Source organism: Schistocerca piceifrons, chromosome X, assembly GCF_021461385.2.
Source record: "Schistocerca piceifrons isolate TAMUIC-IGC-003096 chromosome X, iqSchPice1.1, whole genome shotgun sequence".
NCBI lineage: Eukaryota > Metazoa > Arthropoda > Insecta > Orthoptera > Acrididae > Schistocerca > Schistocerca piceifrons.
In genome coordinates, this window is record NC_060149.1 from 392,095,727 (window position 1) to 392,114,178 (window position 18,452).

The window sequence follows — 18,452 nt, forward strand, 5'->3', positions numbered from 1 at the left end:
TGGTACCAGCAGCGGACGCCTTTGTGCCGCGGTAACAAGCCCAGCCTTAGTACACCATTTCGGACAGTGGCCACGGTCGGCGGGGGGCGCTCCGATCACGCATCAGGCCAGTGTGTGCAGGGGCAGTTGGCTCGTGACCGTTGGCAGCTGTAGATAACCCACCGATCTCGTGGGAAGTACCTAGTGCTGCCACTATATACCGTGCATGTGCCTATGGTTGTTTCGATTTGTCTGTATTCATGGTATATGTATGAGTGTCTGGTGGTCGACAGGTACATGCAGGATGTTGAAGTGATGAACTGTTTTGTGCAGGATACGAACTGTGTTTACTACATCGATATGGTGTCATGGTACAATCGTTTGTGGTGATATAGCTTGTTTCGAAATCTGTTTCACGCCGAGAAAACTCGAACTTTCCTCGACAGTAGCAGAGAACTGTAATTGAGAAAATGTCTTAGGAGTTAGTTACCGCTTTTTATAATCTGTAGACCACTTTTGCGGGGTATAACTATCAGTGCAATATGACTGCAGTATGTTTTTCGATCTGTACAAAATAGTTGGCCACTGAAAGTCTCATAATTTGTCCGTCTGCAGAAATTGGTGAACAGTGTTCCCACGTCGGCAGCAGTAGTTTGATGGGTAAATTCAGTAAGTTTTACTCAGAATTCTCCATTGAAAGGAAGTTCCATGTCGTCAGAGAACCAAAAGACATCCTTTGTGTGGGGCATAGGAGCCTTCACAGACTGGCTGGTGCAAGACAGGGGCAAGGTATCTATGGAAAGTTCTATGACGTCTGAGAATAATGTGATGTCTTCTTTGTTGGGGCATTCAAAGACAAGTCCAAAAAGACCACCCTCCCCTGGTTTGGACAGGCAGGATGCTACATACCACCCGCCATAGAGAGTTTATATCTCCAACCCACAGTTGTAGAATATCCAAAATTCGTCGAAAATTCCAGGCACTTTTCTCGTCTGTAGGACAGTGCTTCGAATTCTTTTTTTTGTGTGTGTGTGTGTGTGTGTGTGTGGTTTTTTTCCTACGGTCTGCTGTGGTATTCGAAATATGTCATGAACTTTCAGATATGGAATTCTTCTGTTTTTCCTGTCTGTGCTTGGACACTAGTGAGTTTCGAGAAGTGCGGAAATTAAAATGAAATTAGAGCCTTAACATCCTTCACTCCAACAGCAAATATAAACTAAGCCCATTCAGCGTTTCAGGAAAGTGATGAACACTACAGCAGCTGTAGGACCCAGAAATTTTTCTCTCTCTTGCAGCCCCTTCCAAATAGCAGCTAAAACTCGTATAGTGGAGAGCATCCCGTCCAGAGTTACGGAGATATTTATTTCAACTTCCAAATATCGTCGTTTTGGCGAATAAAATCGGATATGGAAGCTGCTATCGGCTTTTGGACCTATTTCCCACAAAAGCGAGAAGTGTCTCAGGGAGGAAGGCTGGATGAAGATAGATATTTTAGAGCCTGTGTTCAAGCGTGGCGGTATACACCAGAAAATTATGGGAAACTATTGTGCAGCAATCTTTTTGAAAGTGTATTTAAAGACATATTCCATTGGATTTAATAATCACCGTACGAGCTTGTGCTCAGAGACAATGGAAGTCTGTGGTATTTACCCACAAAAGGAGGGGGGGGGGCGGGGAGGGATGTCTCCAGTAGTTTTTACAAGTGTGCCATGATCTTTTTGTAGTCTGCATTCAAGTGCGATGGTGGTATTCCCAGTCTATTTATATTGTGTATTTATATCGCAAATTGTTTCCATATTCTTGTGTCATCTTCTAAACTCTCTCTCTCTCTCTCTCTCTCTCTCTCTCTGTCTGTCTCTCTCTCTCTCTCTCTTTGTGTGGTGGTACTTTTGGTTCCTGTAATATCTTCAAGGTATGTGTTTGACAGTATTCCGCACGTCGCTTAAACACCAGATGTAATAACTCCTGAGGCAGTTTATGTTCAGTGACAAGGGGTATCCATGCGCCAGGGGTGATGTGAGCGGCTTCAGATACTTACAGCATGACAGGAAGTGCTAAGTGTGCAGCTGCCTTGCGGTGACCACATGTCAGTGGAGTGGGCCTGATGCATAACTTCCTCCAAGTCCCTCCAGCACACCCTATCTCTGGGAGCCTGCGTGAGTGGCGATATGCGAGAAAGTTTTCCAGATACATTCAAGCAATCTTTGACAGTGTAACTACATGCTTCTTTACGCAATTGGAATGAAAAAGCACTGCAATTATTTAAATCACCAGCATTAATTTTGAGGTGTGTTGCGATTTCTGAAATAAATAAACAATATTTTTAAACAAATTGCTTAAACAGTGCCTTGTGCACGCTGTATTAACCTGCTGTAGTCAGATTCTCAGAGTCCAGCAGCTAGATATAGACAGAGCGAATTTTCCGCCATTTTTCCCAGGCTGCCACTTTGGATTACATCACGGGAGGGGAGGGAGGAGGGCCAACAACACCTCTTCATGGTGGTGTTGTGAACAAAGTCGGCTGAACTCCAGACCTTAAACTGAATCCAATGGATGGAACAATTATTTAGTGCTCAATCAATGACAACTCAGATTGTTTAAATAAACAAAATGCCACAATGCATACAAAATAAAGACTTACGTCTGTAGTATCCAGCGTCCCAGTACAGATTGAATTCTTTTCCTGGAAATTTCCAGATGGAGGAGGGGAGGGGTGTTAATGGGACAGCGGAAAAGGGGAGGGGATGGGAGGTGTTGTGGAGTTAGCTTAGTGGAGGTAACCCAGTTGACCTATTTTCCTGCCAAAATCTGAATTTGTCGTCATGACATCAGTTTAACGTTGCCACATGTATGGCTGCTGCCTTGGATCCGCCATCTTGGATGAAGTTGGCAACAAAGCAGATTTGGTCTGCATTCCCTTTGCCCTACTACTCGAGTTGTTTACACATGATATCCGACCACTCAGACGGCGTCCTCTGTTCATAAAAGTGCGAATATTGCCAGTTTCACAACAGTTAAAATTAATTCCTAACGACAGCGATAGAAGCAAGCATTGAAAGCTTGGGATTTTACCCAAATTTGATATGGTAAGTTAACCGAAAATTTTTTGTTCGATCGGTTGTACAGTTGCCAGTCCATCTTACTCAACATCCATCTACTTAGCTTACTTTCTGATACTTTTGTATTAGTTATGAGTGTCCATTTACGAGGGCTATTCGGAAATTAACCACAGCTAAAATCAAAATTGTTTTATTTTCAACAGTTAGAAACAACTTCCAGCTACATACCTCCATAGTTGCCGATCCGACTTAGACGTTTGTCGTAGCGTTGTACCAACTTTCCAACACCCTCGTTATAGGAGGCAGCCGCCAGTGCTTTCCACCATTTCTCTATGCTGGCCTACAGCTCGTTGTCTGTGCCAAAATGTTGTCTTCATTGCCAGCGGTTCATGTGAGCAGAGATGAAACTCAGAGGGAGACAATTACGGGCTGTATTGTGGGAAATCAAACATTTCCAATTGAAAGCAATGCAGGAGCATCTTCACTGCCCCTGCAGAATGCGAGTGAAAATTGTCTTGAAGAAGAAAACGCACGACATTTATGTAATGTTGGCTGCATAGCTTCAGTCGAAATTTCTCACCAGGCCCTCGTACTTGGTGGCAGACACTATTGGTCTAGGTATCTTTATGTGCTCCCTGTGTGTTCAGAACTAAAAAAGAACAACGTAACGCGATCGACGGGCATACTAGAGACATTGCTCAACCCACCCGTGCTAAACTTCATCGGATTTTCGCTGTGGTTTCCATTTCGCAACCGATCGTTCCTTACTTTCCGAATACCCCTAGTAATTATTGTGATTTCTAGACTATAGATCATTGACCACTTACAACTTACCAGTATAAGGGGTGTTCGAAGATTCCTGTTACAGATTTCTAGGACTTGTAGAGGGGCGTGAATACAGAAATGTACCATTTCTACCCTATGATGATTTCAATTCAGACGTTTCACTCATTCACTTCTGATTGGGGAATAGAATTAGGCGTGATGCAGTACAGTTATTACGTAATAATTCGAAATGAATCATAACGAAACACAAACTTATCACTTAAGTGAATTTGTTTGTATTAACATTTAAACATTACGTGTTAACATTATTCGAAAATAAAAAAGAGCCCAGCATAACGTACGTACAGAACGTAATGGTTATGTGTTAATATAAACAAATATGCTTAAATCACAAATGAATGTTTCGTTATGTTTCCTTTCTAATTGTTACCTAATAATTGTACTGAGTTATGCCTAATTCAGTTCCTCAAGCAGACGTGGATAAGTTAAACATCTGAAATGAAACTATCATAGAATGGAAACGGTACGTTTCGGGACATGGGAGCCTACTCAGAATATTAGGTACTCATTTCGCTCTACAAGTCCTAACACCCAGTACAATGATTTCAAAACACGTAAAAAATCAAATGAAGAATGGGGAACAACGATTCCACTGAAAGGATAAATTGCTCAGTTTTGACTATGTGATTTATTTAAATCGGACCATTCTATCATGTGAACAAATAACTACTGACAATATGTCCAGTGGACGCATAATAAATATGAATTAACAGAAATTAACTAAAATTTGCAATCTTCAGACTAATTCTGTTGGCTTGTGAGCAAAACGACCTGCAAATCTCTACATGGAATGACTAACGCCACTTACGCACCGAAATCTGAAAGAATCTACCCCAATCGGGTGACGTAAACTTTAGAGGAGAAACATTTATAAGTGATTCCCACAATTTATGTTATCTGCCGTGAATACCAGGTCGGATAGCTATTTCACCGTCATAAACAGCACGCTGACGGAGTTCAGTGACGACTCTCATATTATCGTGCGCTGTGGCGAAGGCTGCAGCCCTGTAATGTGCAGTACACTGAAGTCTAAAGCTTTAGACAGCAGACTACCCTCGAGTTTCATTGCCAGAAACTAACGTCAGATGTGAACTCCTAGCTGAAGGCGGAATTCAGTAACGTCTTCATCGAAAGTGTAGAACAGAGGAAGAGCTCCCCTAATAACTGTTTTTCCAGTTGCAAGACGAGAACTCCCAGCCAAAAGGCGAAGTCCAGATTCGTCTTAAGCAAACGACATAGTCCAGTGCACTACCTAATAGCTGAAACTAAAGTTATGTCGGGCTCAGAGGCCTCAAACACAACAGTCTTAAGCCCAGAAGCTCAGACGAGAACGTCCATTTCTAAAAAGTGCTGGCTCTTCAGCTCACTTCTGTTCCCTCTCCCCTAAGCAAGGGTGGACGAATCATACTCTCAACACACACAGATTATATTCACTCTCTCCTCATTTTAAAGGCGCCAGCCAACCACAAACATAAGTTCGGCTTCTGCCGTGGAACTTCCTGGAACAAATTCCTCTCCCATCACTTCATACAAATTCACCAATCAGAAACCTCTGCATTTAAAAGTCCGAGTGGCACACGTGCGGGCGAGCTAACGACTGCTGGCGTTGTCCCAGTTCCCAACACGTTCCAAGCCACTGCTACAAGAGCTGAGATATTGGCAGTCATGCTAAGTCGTCGCCAACCGACCACCAGCATTCACTGTGTGGCATCTGCCCTCGTATTACTCTACGGCCGTTTCCTTGAGAACGCTGGTGCCTTCGGTGTCTTCAGGTCGCCGGCCGCTCGCTTACAACAGGCGCTAGGCCTCTCGGTGTCCTTAGAATTCATCTGGGGTTGTCTTCCTCCATGCAAGCCCCTTTGAGAGTTGTGTGGCCATCTAACTCCCCGCAGAGCTACCTGATGCCTGCATGGCTGTCCGCCCAGTGCTGATGAAACCCGTGTTTGTTCTCATCACTGAGTTTTTACACAGTCACGCTACATTAAGTCTGATCACCCAACATGCAAATGAAATTCAGTTATTAGTACCAAGGTATGCTTCACACTGTCAGTCATATTCTGTTTCCGTAATAAACGTCTCTACTTCTATCAAATGATATTAAAATATGTCTAAATACGTGTCACTGAGCATGTCGAAAACATTGTAAGGTGCAAAACTCCTGCCACTGCAGAGCGGTTCTGACAAGGAAAACTTGGTGCACTGCGTTTTTTGGCGTTGCGCAATTTGTGATTGTGTGAATATAAATCCTGTGAGTGCCTACCAGTAAAAAGCTGTCTTAGAAGACGCTGGTCTCATTCCCTTGAGGTGGTTATCCAGTTACGAAACCTATTAGTTTTGGTGCTACAAAATGTGTTCAGCTTTCTCTCTCCCTTGCCTGCTGCCACGCGCTGGCGCATCTGGAAGTAATTTTGTAAGCACTGTGGAACTCCTTACTCGTACTTCCAAATTATTTACGTGAACCAATAGTAGCCGCTTTAACATTTCTTTAATTATTTGGTTTTGTGGCACCTAGGTAAGTTGTCAGCATCCCACAATCGTCAAATGGGTCCTAAACTATCTTTTACCATTCTACTTCCTAAGATGTATCTTAACAGCGCGTGTTTCGCTCCACAATGGTAGTTCTTCTGAGAGTCTGCCATTAAGCAGCACGCATCACGTGTGCACACAGTTCAGTAAAAAGAGTTTCTGCTGTTCCCGCACGCACTGGAGATGTAATCTGAACTGTATGACTTTGGCCACGCATCATTAGGACATTCTCATTTCAGAATACAGCCTGGACCAACTCTAATGCCTACGTAGCATGTCCCTTCACGTAAGGGTGAGTGGCTATTCTGGGAATGGGGGTGGGGAACTGACTCCCTATAGTTTATGGCCCCTCCACACTTCCCTATTTCTCCAACGAGCCCAGGTTGCTTCCATAGGGGCTTCTAGTTTAGCTTTGCATGCAGTTTAATATAGGAAATTGCAATGCAAGTAGTTAAGTATTGTAAACCCCTGACTCTTATTCATATTTAATAATCCAGTGGAGATTAATTTAGGTTAGGCTCTTCCTGATGGGTTTTATATAAATTGTGCGATAGTTTGGAAAAATCGTTAGCTCCATTGTTAGTCAGGTGATAGAGCCCCTCAGGTAAATAGTGGGCGGGTCGGGAAACAAGTCTGTCGTCCTCTCTGTTTTCTTGCAGGGGGGGAATAGAATGAGTCTTTGTCCAAAATGTGGAAAAGCCTTTGCCAGAAGCGACTGAGTTCACTAAACGCACCCAGCTGCAATAGAGACTGCCGCATAGGTTCAGATGCCATCCTTGGTACCTACAGGTGGTTGGCTGACTTCGTGAAGGCAAGTAGCCTACCACAGCGCGGAAGCAGAGCTATCGTTTTGTAGCATCGTCCTCCGAAACAATCACGGTCCTCTGGTTTGAAGCTAAGTGGAAAGCTTAAACCAGATGCTCAGAAGATTCTGTGACGATCTAGATGCGAATTCCTCGACCTCTGCTATCGGGTGGAAAAAGGTAGGGCCCTCTGAATAAGCCAGGCATGCACTACAGTCAGGAAGAAGATACTATGGTAACACAGTACATCTGCCGTGCACATGAGGGTTTTTTAGGATGCGGAAATCACTCCACAATCCTGATAAGATGCCTTGTGAGTTCAGACAGAGTAGCATTTTTCACATCATATCGAAGAAAGAAAATATTAATATAGTGTTAGTTAACAGCAGGAGCGTCTAGGCTACGGAAAGCTCCAAGAACTAATTCCTCTTGTTAACGGCAACAATGCCCACACCGTTGTAGTGTCAGTTAAGATAGACTGAATGCTGGTGGTTGAGGCGTGTTTATAGCAATAAAAAATACGATAATACATTGAAGAGCCAAAGAAACTGATACGCCTTCCTGACATCGTGTAGGGCTTCCGCGAGCACGCAGAAGTGCAGCAACACGACGTGCCATGGATTGGTTTAATGTCTGAAGTAGTGCTGGAGGGAACTGCAGGGCTGTCCATAAATCCGTAAGAGTACTAGGCGGTGGAGATCACTTCTGAATAGCCCGTTGCAAGGCATCCCACATATGCTCAATAATGTTTATGTCTGGGGAGTTTGGCGACCAGCGGAAGTGTCTAAACTCAGAAGAATATTACAGCAGCCACTCTGTAGCAATACTGGACGTGTGGGGTGTCGCACCGTACTGCTGGAATTGTCCAAGTCTGACGGAATGCACAATGGACATGAATGGACGCAGGTGATTAGACAGGATGTTTACGTATGTGTCATCTGTCCGAGTCGTATCTAGACGTTGACTGTGGATATTGTATCACAGACACAGTCCCTTTGACTGTTCAGAGATGTTCAGAGATGTCACTAAACCCGTCCAAAGATGTAAATAACCATGCACGAACAGCGCCTGTTAGACGACGGGGGGGGGGGGGGGGGGGTCCGACAACCGATGAGTTCCAGTCATTCCACCAGGAATGAGGTACACGGCTCGTGTTGTCTGTAGTTCAACCATGCCTAGACGGTTAATATCGCTGTTCGATCGCGTCCGGATTGTTACGTTGTGCCAGGAAGGGCTCTCATAAAGGAAGTGTCCAGGCGTCTCGGAGTGAACCAAAGCGATGTTGTTCGGACATGGACGAGATACAGAGAGACCGGAACTGTCGATGACATGCCTCTCTCAGGCCACCCAAGGGCTACTGCTGCAGTGGATGACCGCTACCTACGGATTATGGCTCGGAAGCACCCTGACAGCAGCGCCACCATGTTGAATAATGCTTTCCGTGCAGCCACAGGACATCATGTTACGACTGAAGCTGTGCGCAGTAGGCTGCTTGATGCGCAACTTTACTCCCGACGTCTACGGCGAGGTCCATCTTTGCAACCGCGACACCATGCATCGTTGTACAGATGGGCCCAACAACATGCCGAATGGACCGCTGAGGATTGGCTTCACGTTCTCTTCACCGATGAGTGTTGCATATGGCTTCAACCAGACAATCGTCGGAGATGTGTTTGGAGGCAACCCGGCCGGGCTGGACGCCTTAGACACACTGTACAGTGAGTGCAGCAAGGTGGAGGATCCCTACTGTTTTGGGGTGCCATTATCTGGGGCCGACGTACGCCGCTGGTGGTCATGGAAGGCACCGTAACGGTTGTACAATATGTGAATGCCATCCTCAGACTGATTGTGCAACCATATCGGCAGCATATTGGCATGGCATTCATCTTCATGGACGAAAATTCGTGCCTGCGTCGTGTACATCTAGTGAATGACTTCCTTCAGGATATCGACATCGCTCGACTAGAGTGCCCAGCATGTTCTCCAGACATGAACATTATCGAACATGCCTGGGATAGACTGTAAAGGTCCGTTTATGGACGACATAACAAACCAGTCACTCTGATGGATCCACTCCGAATTGCCGTTGAGGAGTGGTACAATCTAGACCAACAGTGCCTTGATGAACTTGTGGATAGTATGACACGAAGAATACAGGCATGCATCAATATAAGAGGACGTGCTACTTGGTATTACAGGTAACACTGTGTACAGCAATCTGGACCACAATCTCTGAAGGTCTCGCTGTATGTTTGTACAACATGCGATGTGTGGTTTTCATGACCAATAAAAAGGGCGAAAATGATGTTTATGTTGATCTCTATTCGAATTTTCTGTACAGGTTCCGCGGACCTCTCAGAACCGAGGCGACGAAAAACTTTTTTTGATGTGTGTATTTAACACACGTCCTACTCCAAACAGGTGTTTACCATTACTGTTAGGCCGCGCGGCTTAGCCGCGAGGTCTAGACGCCTTGTAACGGTTCGCGTGGCTCCCTACGTCGGAGGTTGTCCTTAGCATAAGTTACTTTAAGTTCAGTTAAGTAGCATGTAAGCCTAGGGTCCGATGACCTCAGCAGTTTGGTCCCATAGGATCTTACCACCAACATTACTATTAATACAGTATGCAGAAGATAAACCGATCATGTCTGCTTCGTGAGCAGCCAGTCTGCATTTACCATACGTTCTTTGACCATTAAAAGCCAGCGTTCTATGTCCGAAATGGAGCCATTTAAAACATCTCAACAGGTTAGGTATTCAGAGCAGCACTTTCATATGGGTGATACCTGTTGCGTTATTTCCGCGAGCACGTGTTGGATTTTACCACGAATACTGCCGTCTTCTGGTGCTAGCTGTTCACTTGCTTTATAATATTTGTGACATGACACCCGCTAGCTCTCAGTCTTATTACCGTTCATCTTTTTTTAAGCAGTATGATGAACTTGCACGTTTCAACATTAATATCATTATTCAGCATTTTGTGTATCTCAGTTACCATCGGATGATCTCCACGGCATTTTGGATTTCGAAGTAAACTGCACTATTGGCACGTAATGCTGTTTATAAGAAGTATTCCATTCTTAAGTCTTGCCAACGGCCTTGTGGTAACACCGGTTCCCGTCAGATCACCGAAGTTAAGCGCTGTCGGGCTGGGCTAGTACTTTGATGGGTGACTATCCGGTCTGCCTAGCGCTGTTGGCAAGCGGGGTGCACTCAGCCCTTGTGAGGCAAACTGAGGAGCTACTTGATTGAGAAGTAGCGGCTCCGGTCTCGGAAACTGACATACGTCCGGGAGAGCGGTGTGCTGACCACATGCCCCCCATATCCGCATCCAGTGACGCCTGCGGTCTGAGGATGACACGGCGGCCGGTCGGTTCCGTTAGGCCTTCATGGCCTGTTCGGGAGGAGGATTCTTAAGTCTTCATGTGCATTTCACTGTTACTACAATGTCACCCAATGCATCATCTATGTGGTGAGGATTCTAAAAAATATCTTCTAAAAAATATCTTCTAAAATATCGTCTAAAATAGGTCTTCATCTTATTTCAAAATTCAAAACAACAGCGAAAACTGACACATGTTTGTTACTATTGCATTCTGTCTTCCTTTATACGTCTTTTCAAGCTGATTGCCCTCCCGAAACACTGAGAGAGCTTATATGTCGTTACGAGGAGTAGCCAGGGATACACACGTCAGCTGAGACCGAACGCCTCATACTTGCACAAACCTGATATAACTGGGATGTGGTAGATACCTCAGAAGCTGCCGTCAATTATTGTTTCGTTTTAAAAGTCTGTCACCCTAGCTGCTTGTAGTCGAGCTTAAGGAAGAGACTTGTTTTATGGGGGTCTGTATTATTATCGCGATCTTGGAAAGTAAGTGAAGAACCCTATTGCTTGTGCCATACGATGTTTCGCAGTCATTCAGAACTGCGGTCGCTTCAACATAACCAAAACTTACTGTTATTGGGGATTGGTGGAGCTCACCAGCCCAGATCAGGGTCCCAAGGTTCGTCGTATCTGCACCCAGACCACGCTGAACCAGTTTCCCAAGAAGCTCGCCGTTTGGAGGTGAACATCGGACACGTTGTCAGTGTGTAAGGTTCCCATACGTTCCCTGCTATTGTAAATAATTCACCTTTACCGTAGCGGGACAAAGATGAATCAGTGCACTGCAGGAGTAAAGAATTAGATACATGACTCTGTGTTCAGTTTTGTCTGTGGTTGACTTGTTAGTCAGCTGGTTAATTCAGCACTGACAGAGGCGCTGAACTGTGTTTTCCTTAAGGTGTGTTGCTACCCACTGTTTCCATTGGTGCGAGGGTGCCGTTATGTGGCGCTGCACTGGTCAGTGTGCAATCGATGCTTTAGTACTGCACAGCCTTTTGTATCCTCCTACAGTCACTCAACTTCGACACCTTGTCGTGCACCACAGCATCATCAGCAAACAACTACAGATTGCTGCCCAGCCTGTCTAACAAATCATTTATGTATATAGAGAATGTCAGCGGTCCTATCACACTTGTCAGGGGCGCTCCTGACGATACCCTAGTCTCTGAAGAACACTCGCCGTCGAGCACAACATACTGGGTTCTATAACTTAAGAAGTCATCGAGCCACTCACATTTCTGTGAACCTATTCAATGTGTTCGTGCCCTCTTTAATAGCCTGCATGTAAAACGCTTTCCAGAAATCTAGCAATATGGAATCTGCCTGTTGCCCTTCATTAATACAGTAGTAATATACTGATAATATTGCCCTTGTGAAAGGATTTTAATTTTACCGTGATGGTGCGTATAATGATTAAGGGGTCGAATTATCTCCGTTTCTCTAAAGATTTCTATTGAAAGGAAGCAACAGCTGAACAAACGGAAATCGAACCAAGGTTCTATTAGTGATAAAGTACACTGCAACTGCGTAAAAGGAAACGGTCGCCATCCTAAGTAGCGAAGTTTTACGAAGTATTAACATGGTTCATAAAGGAAGTTAACCATTGGGACTGACTTTACTAAGTACTGAAATTCTGATTTGCTGATAAGATACAAGGCAGTGGCTCAATTTAGCAAGTAGTGAAACAATAGTTTGGCATGAATAACACCGAAGGAGTATTAATGCTTTCAGGCAGCAACTGGCTCTCAATAACGCTTACTACCTGTAGATTAAAGTAGGAAGCTAATGATCGTTATAGGTAAATGATTACTAGTGGTGGGGCACTACTAACTTGGAGAAGAGGTTCTATTGCCAGTTTAGTTATCTGAAATTACTACCATGTAATTGTCTCTTTTATACTGATTTTTATTTGTATTCTCAAGGAGCATTCACTTTCTCATACCATTTAACTCAGATGGGACATCTGACGCCTGGATCTATTATATTTTGAGTACTTGTAGCTATTTTCTTACTGTAGTAACACAAATTATAAGAATTAACATTCTACTTCTTGAGTATTGTTACTGTAATATGAAATTTAAATCTGGATCCACTATTAGCATGGAGACCCAGAAACTAGGCTACTTAGTAGATTCTGATCGAAGCTTAATATTTTACTCACAAGACAATGTTAGAAAAACTGTTAACCACGTAACACACGTAATTATAAATATTGTTACTTCACTAAGAAGAATCATTAAACTGAATATTTTAAATATTCTCTTAGTAACTGTAATTTGATGAAACTTTTGACTAACCTTTCGTGAAAAATACTTGAATACTTCAAAACTTTGGTTCACTGAATAATTATGAAATTTGTTACTGTTTATTTTACGACAGTTTATTATTCAATAAAATAGGATACTTGGATATATCGTAGCACTTGAGATAGGATCTTGTCGAGGTAAACGACGGATTCTCAAAACAAACTTCAAGAACACAAATTTGCTATTGGAAAAGAAACCGCATAACTAGTCCATGCAGTTATATAATTTGAGATGAAGGTGGTGGCATATCGGTCTCCTGTGCTATGCAAGAAAGTCGGCAAAAGTATCCATGGCTCTTACTGTGTAACCAGATCTACAAAAAAACTCTTCCTAGCGTCGGATTTACGTAGTACAGACCCAGCCAATGTATGTCATAACAATAAGCCAAACTACTTCCACATCCGAGGCTCTATTATACAGGGTATCGCAGTTAAAAGTAGCCTGCCTACCCTATGAATGCGAATGCAGTATTTCAACTTTTGAAATACAGTAAACAGTTACAACAAAGGACAACTCTATGGAAAAATCGACTGTTAGCATTCTATTGTAAGCATTTCAGTTTATTTCAGGAGTGAACTTAAACGTTTCTCTTTGTGGTCTGCTAAACGACTTTCTCGATAGAAGAAAGAATTGAAGTTGTGAAAGCATATGTGAAAACAGGTTCGATTAAGAGTTCCTTCAGTATGCACACCAGAAGTTATTACATACATTCGCCATAGAATTATTTATGGCCCTAAGAACTAAGAAGTCTATACGTAAATTTGTCCAACAGGCGCATGTAAGGGGGAGGAGTTGCCAGCGGATATTTAAAAGTTTTAATTTGAATCCATATCGTGTGATGGTTGTGCAGCAGTTACGGGTGGATAACAGTCAGAAACAGTCAGAAACGTGTAGATTAGTCCAAGTGGCTTTTGAATAACATTACGGTGATTTGTTAGACCGTTTCCATTACATCATGAGTGATGAAGCATGGTTTCAACTTTCCGGTCACGTGAATTCACAGAACACGAGGTACTGGGCAACGGAGAACGCTAACATTGTGTGTCAATAACCACACCATGATGCAAAAATCGGCGTTTGGTTCGGTGTAACAGGAACGCACATTATTGGACAGATATTTTTTGACACTATCCTCAACACGGCAGCTTTTTGACACTTTTGTGCTCAGCTCACTGAATATGAAAGACAATAATGCTTCTTCCAGCAATATGTGGCAATATGCCACACTTCTAAGGTATCCCTGGAACGAGTCCATGATGTCTTCAATGAGGAACGAACTGTCAGCCAACATTTATGGCTAACACATTCCCCGGATCTAACATGTGATTTTTATCTTGTGGGACACTTGAAGAGTATGGTCTATGAAACAAATCCACAAATAATACATGAACTGAAAACGACATCAGCCGTGAAGTTGCCGCCATCGATATTCGAACTTTACGCCGGGTGTATTCTTACCTGAACATGCCTAGATGCGCACAGCTGTATATTGATGTTGCAGGGGGTCATTGTCAACATCTTCTATAAATGTATTTTTCATTGTAAATTTATGGTAGATCCATTTCATTTCTTTCTTTCTGTAATTTCACTGCATTTACTTTATTCATGCACAAGCTACTTTTATCTGTACCACCCTGTAAAATCTTGCAGTTCTTCCCGCCTCGTCCAATTCACAAGACGTGTACATTTTGCCAGCTAGCCATCGACAGACTCAGGCCAGAAAGAAGCATTGATGTTCGACCGCCAGATCCACCTTTTCTATTCCCGCCAAGCCAGTTTCGTTGTAGAGGGCTTCCCTCCATGTTTTACATAATTACAAATCTACATGCCCCATGCATGAACCAGCACTGGAAGTAATGTTTTAACGTTTTCATCCTTTTATAGAACGTTATTTCTTAAAACTACATTCATAGATTCATTACATTGACATAAATTGACATAAATAATGAATAAATCATGTACATACATGTTACATCATAGAGCATTGTTATACACCAGTCACATTAAATAAATATAGACAAAGAAGTTAGATAAGACAATTATAGCTAATACTGATAATAGTTTTACACATCATGAATTGATTTTAAAAATCGAAAACTGTTACAACATAAAGTAAAGAAGTGTTCAAGCCACAAACATCCCTGTGTAAAGAATCTTGTTCCTGAAGTACCATTTATGGAATGTAAGATGTACATAATTTGCTGTCGGAGTAATTTCAACATAGCCTATTAAAATACAAAACACTAAATATTATTCTAATTATTTGTTTTATTTATATTTGTCTCACGTTTTAAATGGTTACTTTTCGTTTTAGTTTCATTTCTGTTTTCTTAGTTTACTGTTCCCCGTCCGTGTATTTTGTTAATTCAAAATAATAAGTAATTCATTATTATGATAGAAAATAATTACGGTAATGGTAATCTGTAAGGAAATGCTTATAGTATAACTTTTTTTAAGCCATAGTCATAAAATCAACGAAATTTCTTCATGTGATATATGAGACAGAGAAGACATTGTGAAACACAATTCAGTAGGATTTCAAATCGTCACGTGTGATCCTCAAATGTCTTGATTTGTATCAGGAATATTTCAGTACATTGATAAACCTTGGCGAAGAGAACTGATCATGCACCAGTACTGCATCTTGATTTTATTTTTTCTCAAGTCTCGGTTGACATCATAAGCGTTCAACAGAACTAGATCTGAAAATCTTCTCATAAAGTTCTCCCAACTTCGAAAGCCGTATACGTTATACAGTTAACCTGTACCATCAAGCCCTTTAGAATCACAACATGTTTCTGATTCTCGGGTACGATGCATAAAACTATTTTTTTTTCTCTGGCCACCCGCCTTTTCATGTTTTAAAAGAAGCTAATGGTAAGTTTTGGTCTAGAATTCGAGAGTCTATGTACATGTGACAGCATCTAAATCTGGTAAACAAATGTCTGGCACAGTCAAAGATATTTGAGAGACGTTTTCTTTCCAATTAGGGAGAAATATCTGTACTATTGTTAGATTCTTGCGGTGGTCAGTGTGAAAGAATCGGTTAGAGTATCATACGAGAGGACAAGGGATTTGTTCATCTGGTGATCCCAGATAGCTCGACGGCGCATGTACATCTGTGGAGCGAATACAGCTTCCGATGTTGGAAGAACTTTGTGAGAAGACTTTCTGATCTAGTTTTGTTGAATGATTATGATGTCACCCTCCACTTAGGAAACAATACAATCAAGCTGTAGTCACTAGTATATAAGAAATTCTCTTCGTCAAGGCTTGCCAATGTACTGAAATATGTATGATTGAAATCAGGATATTTGGAGGTTCACCTGTGACAATATGAAATCCTTGTGAATTTTGTTTTACATTATCTTCTCCGTCGTGTACATTAGGCGAACAAATTTCGTTCAATTTATGTGTATGGCGTAAAAAAGTTATGTTTTATGCATTGCCTTACAGATTATCATTACTGTAATTATTTTGTATCATAATAGTGAGTTAATTATTATTTTCAGTTAACAAAAAACACGTATGTCAAACAGCAAACCAAAACACAGAAATACTATCAATTTAAAACGTAAAATATCAATTTAAAACATAAAACATGTATAGTTAAAATAAATAATCAGAATTATAGTGAATGTTTAAATATTTTGATTAGGTATGTTTAAAATGGACCGACAGCACATAGTGTACAGCTTTTTTTTTCCAAAAATGGTATTTCAGAAACCAGCTTTATTACACAGGGATGCATGTTGGTTGAAATCTCCTTTAATTTATGTTGTAACAAAAGTTTTCATTTTTCAAAATTAATTAATGCTGGCGGACTATACTGCAAAATTTCAAATTACTGTAAAAGTTGACTACACAGTTTTCAAGAACATTAAGTATCTATAAACTATGATACGAAAAACATTTTTTATAAATCATGGTTTCGAAGATGTTTCCTCTAAGTCTAAAACAACAAATTACTTACCCCTTAAAACTGAAGCTGGGCACAAACAAAACAATACATATTACACTAGTTTTCCCCCTCTGCACACCCGCTAAGTTTCATCAAGATCTTTATTGACACTTGGGAATGTTCTCTTGTACGGAACCTAAATTTGACGTGTAAATTACAGACATACACAGCTGAGATTGTTATACACAAATGAATAATAGGATTCTCCTACTTTACTGATAAGCTTCTCTGTAAATCACAATTTGACATCTCTGCTGCTTTGCAAACTAAAAGAAGTATGTGGCTGAAATATTGAACTATCAGTTGAATATTAAGATTATAGACTGTCCCCGTTTGTGGATCTGTCGCTGTATGAAGGTGAAAGACTCTTCTTTACATCGTGCTATACTGACATGATCCGAATGAATCCATTGTGGACTTAAAACATTTGCTAACAGGAGGAATTAAGGTTTCAGCATATCCAACTACAATCAAAAATGTTATTCCAGCCTATACATTAACGTCACGTAGAACTCCCATGCAATATTGGAAAAGCGTCTGCGCAGACTATTGGTAAAGTAAGCTTGGTTTCCTGAATATTGACAAAGTAAGTTTGAATGGAGACAGATACAAACGAGGTTTCAACGAAAGGGTGCACATGCACTGATGAGCCAAAACATTATGACCACCTGCTTAATAGCTTGTGTGTCCGTCTTTGGAACGAAATACATCATTGATCGTGCGTATCAGGGGTGCAACAGTTTGTTGCTAGGTTTGTGGAGGTATGTGTCATTAAACCTCTTTGCACATGCCATGCAATTCACGTAAATAACGGAGCGCTGATTTGCGTTCGCGGTGCTGGAGCCCGATAGTGACCCATATGGGTTCCATAGTATTTACGTCAGGCGAATTTGGTCGCCGAGTCATCAACATGAGTTCAGCATAAAGCTCCTCAAACCACTCTAGCACAGTTCTGGCTTCAAGACAATGGCAGTTATGCTGCTGAAAGATGATATCGTCGTCGGGGAAGACATCAAGCATGAAGGGATGCAGATGGTTCGCAGCTGCCAGCATGTCTCCGATTACTATCACAGGTCCCAGGCAAGCGCAGGAGATTAGCCGAGCGGCTTAGGCGCTGCAGTCATGGACTGTGCGGCTGGTCCCGGCGGAGATTCGAGTCGTCCCTCGGGCATGGGTGTGTGTTTGTCCTTAGGATAATTTAGGTTAAGTAGTGTGTAAGCTTAGGGACTGATGACCTTAGCAGTTAAGTCCCATAAGATTTCAAAAATAATATGTAGCAAAAATGTGATTCATCGGACGAGCCGAAACTTTTCTACTGATCGTCGTTCGAATCCTGATGGTCCCGTGCCCACTACAGTCGTAAACGACGATGTCGTTGGGTCAATATGTGAGCACGTAGGAGTGGGCTGCTGCGGAGCTCCATATTCAACGATGTACGATGAACGGCGTGCTCCGAAGCACTTGCGTGTGCACCAGCATTGTGTTCTTTCCGCAGAGATGGCACAGATCACCGTCTGTCCTACTCACAGCGCAGACAAGTCTCCGAACCCCACGTCCTGTGAAGTCGTGGACGTCCAACCATTTA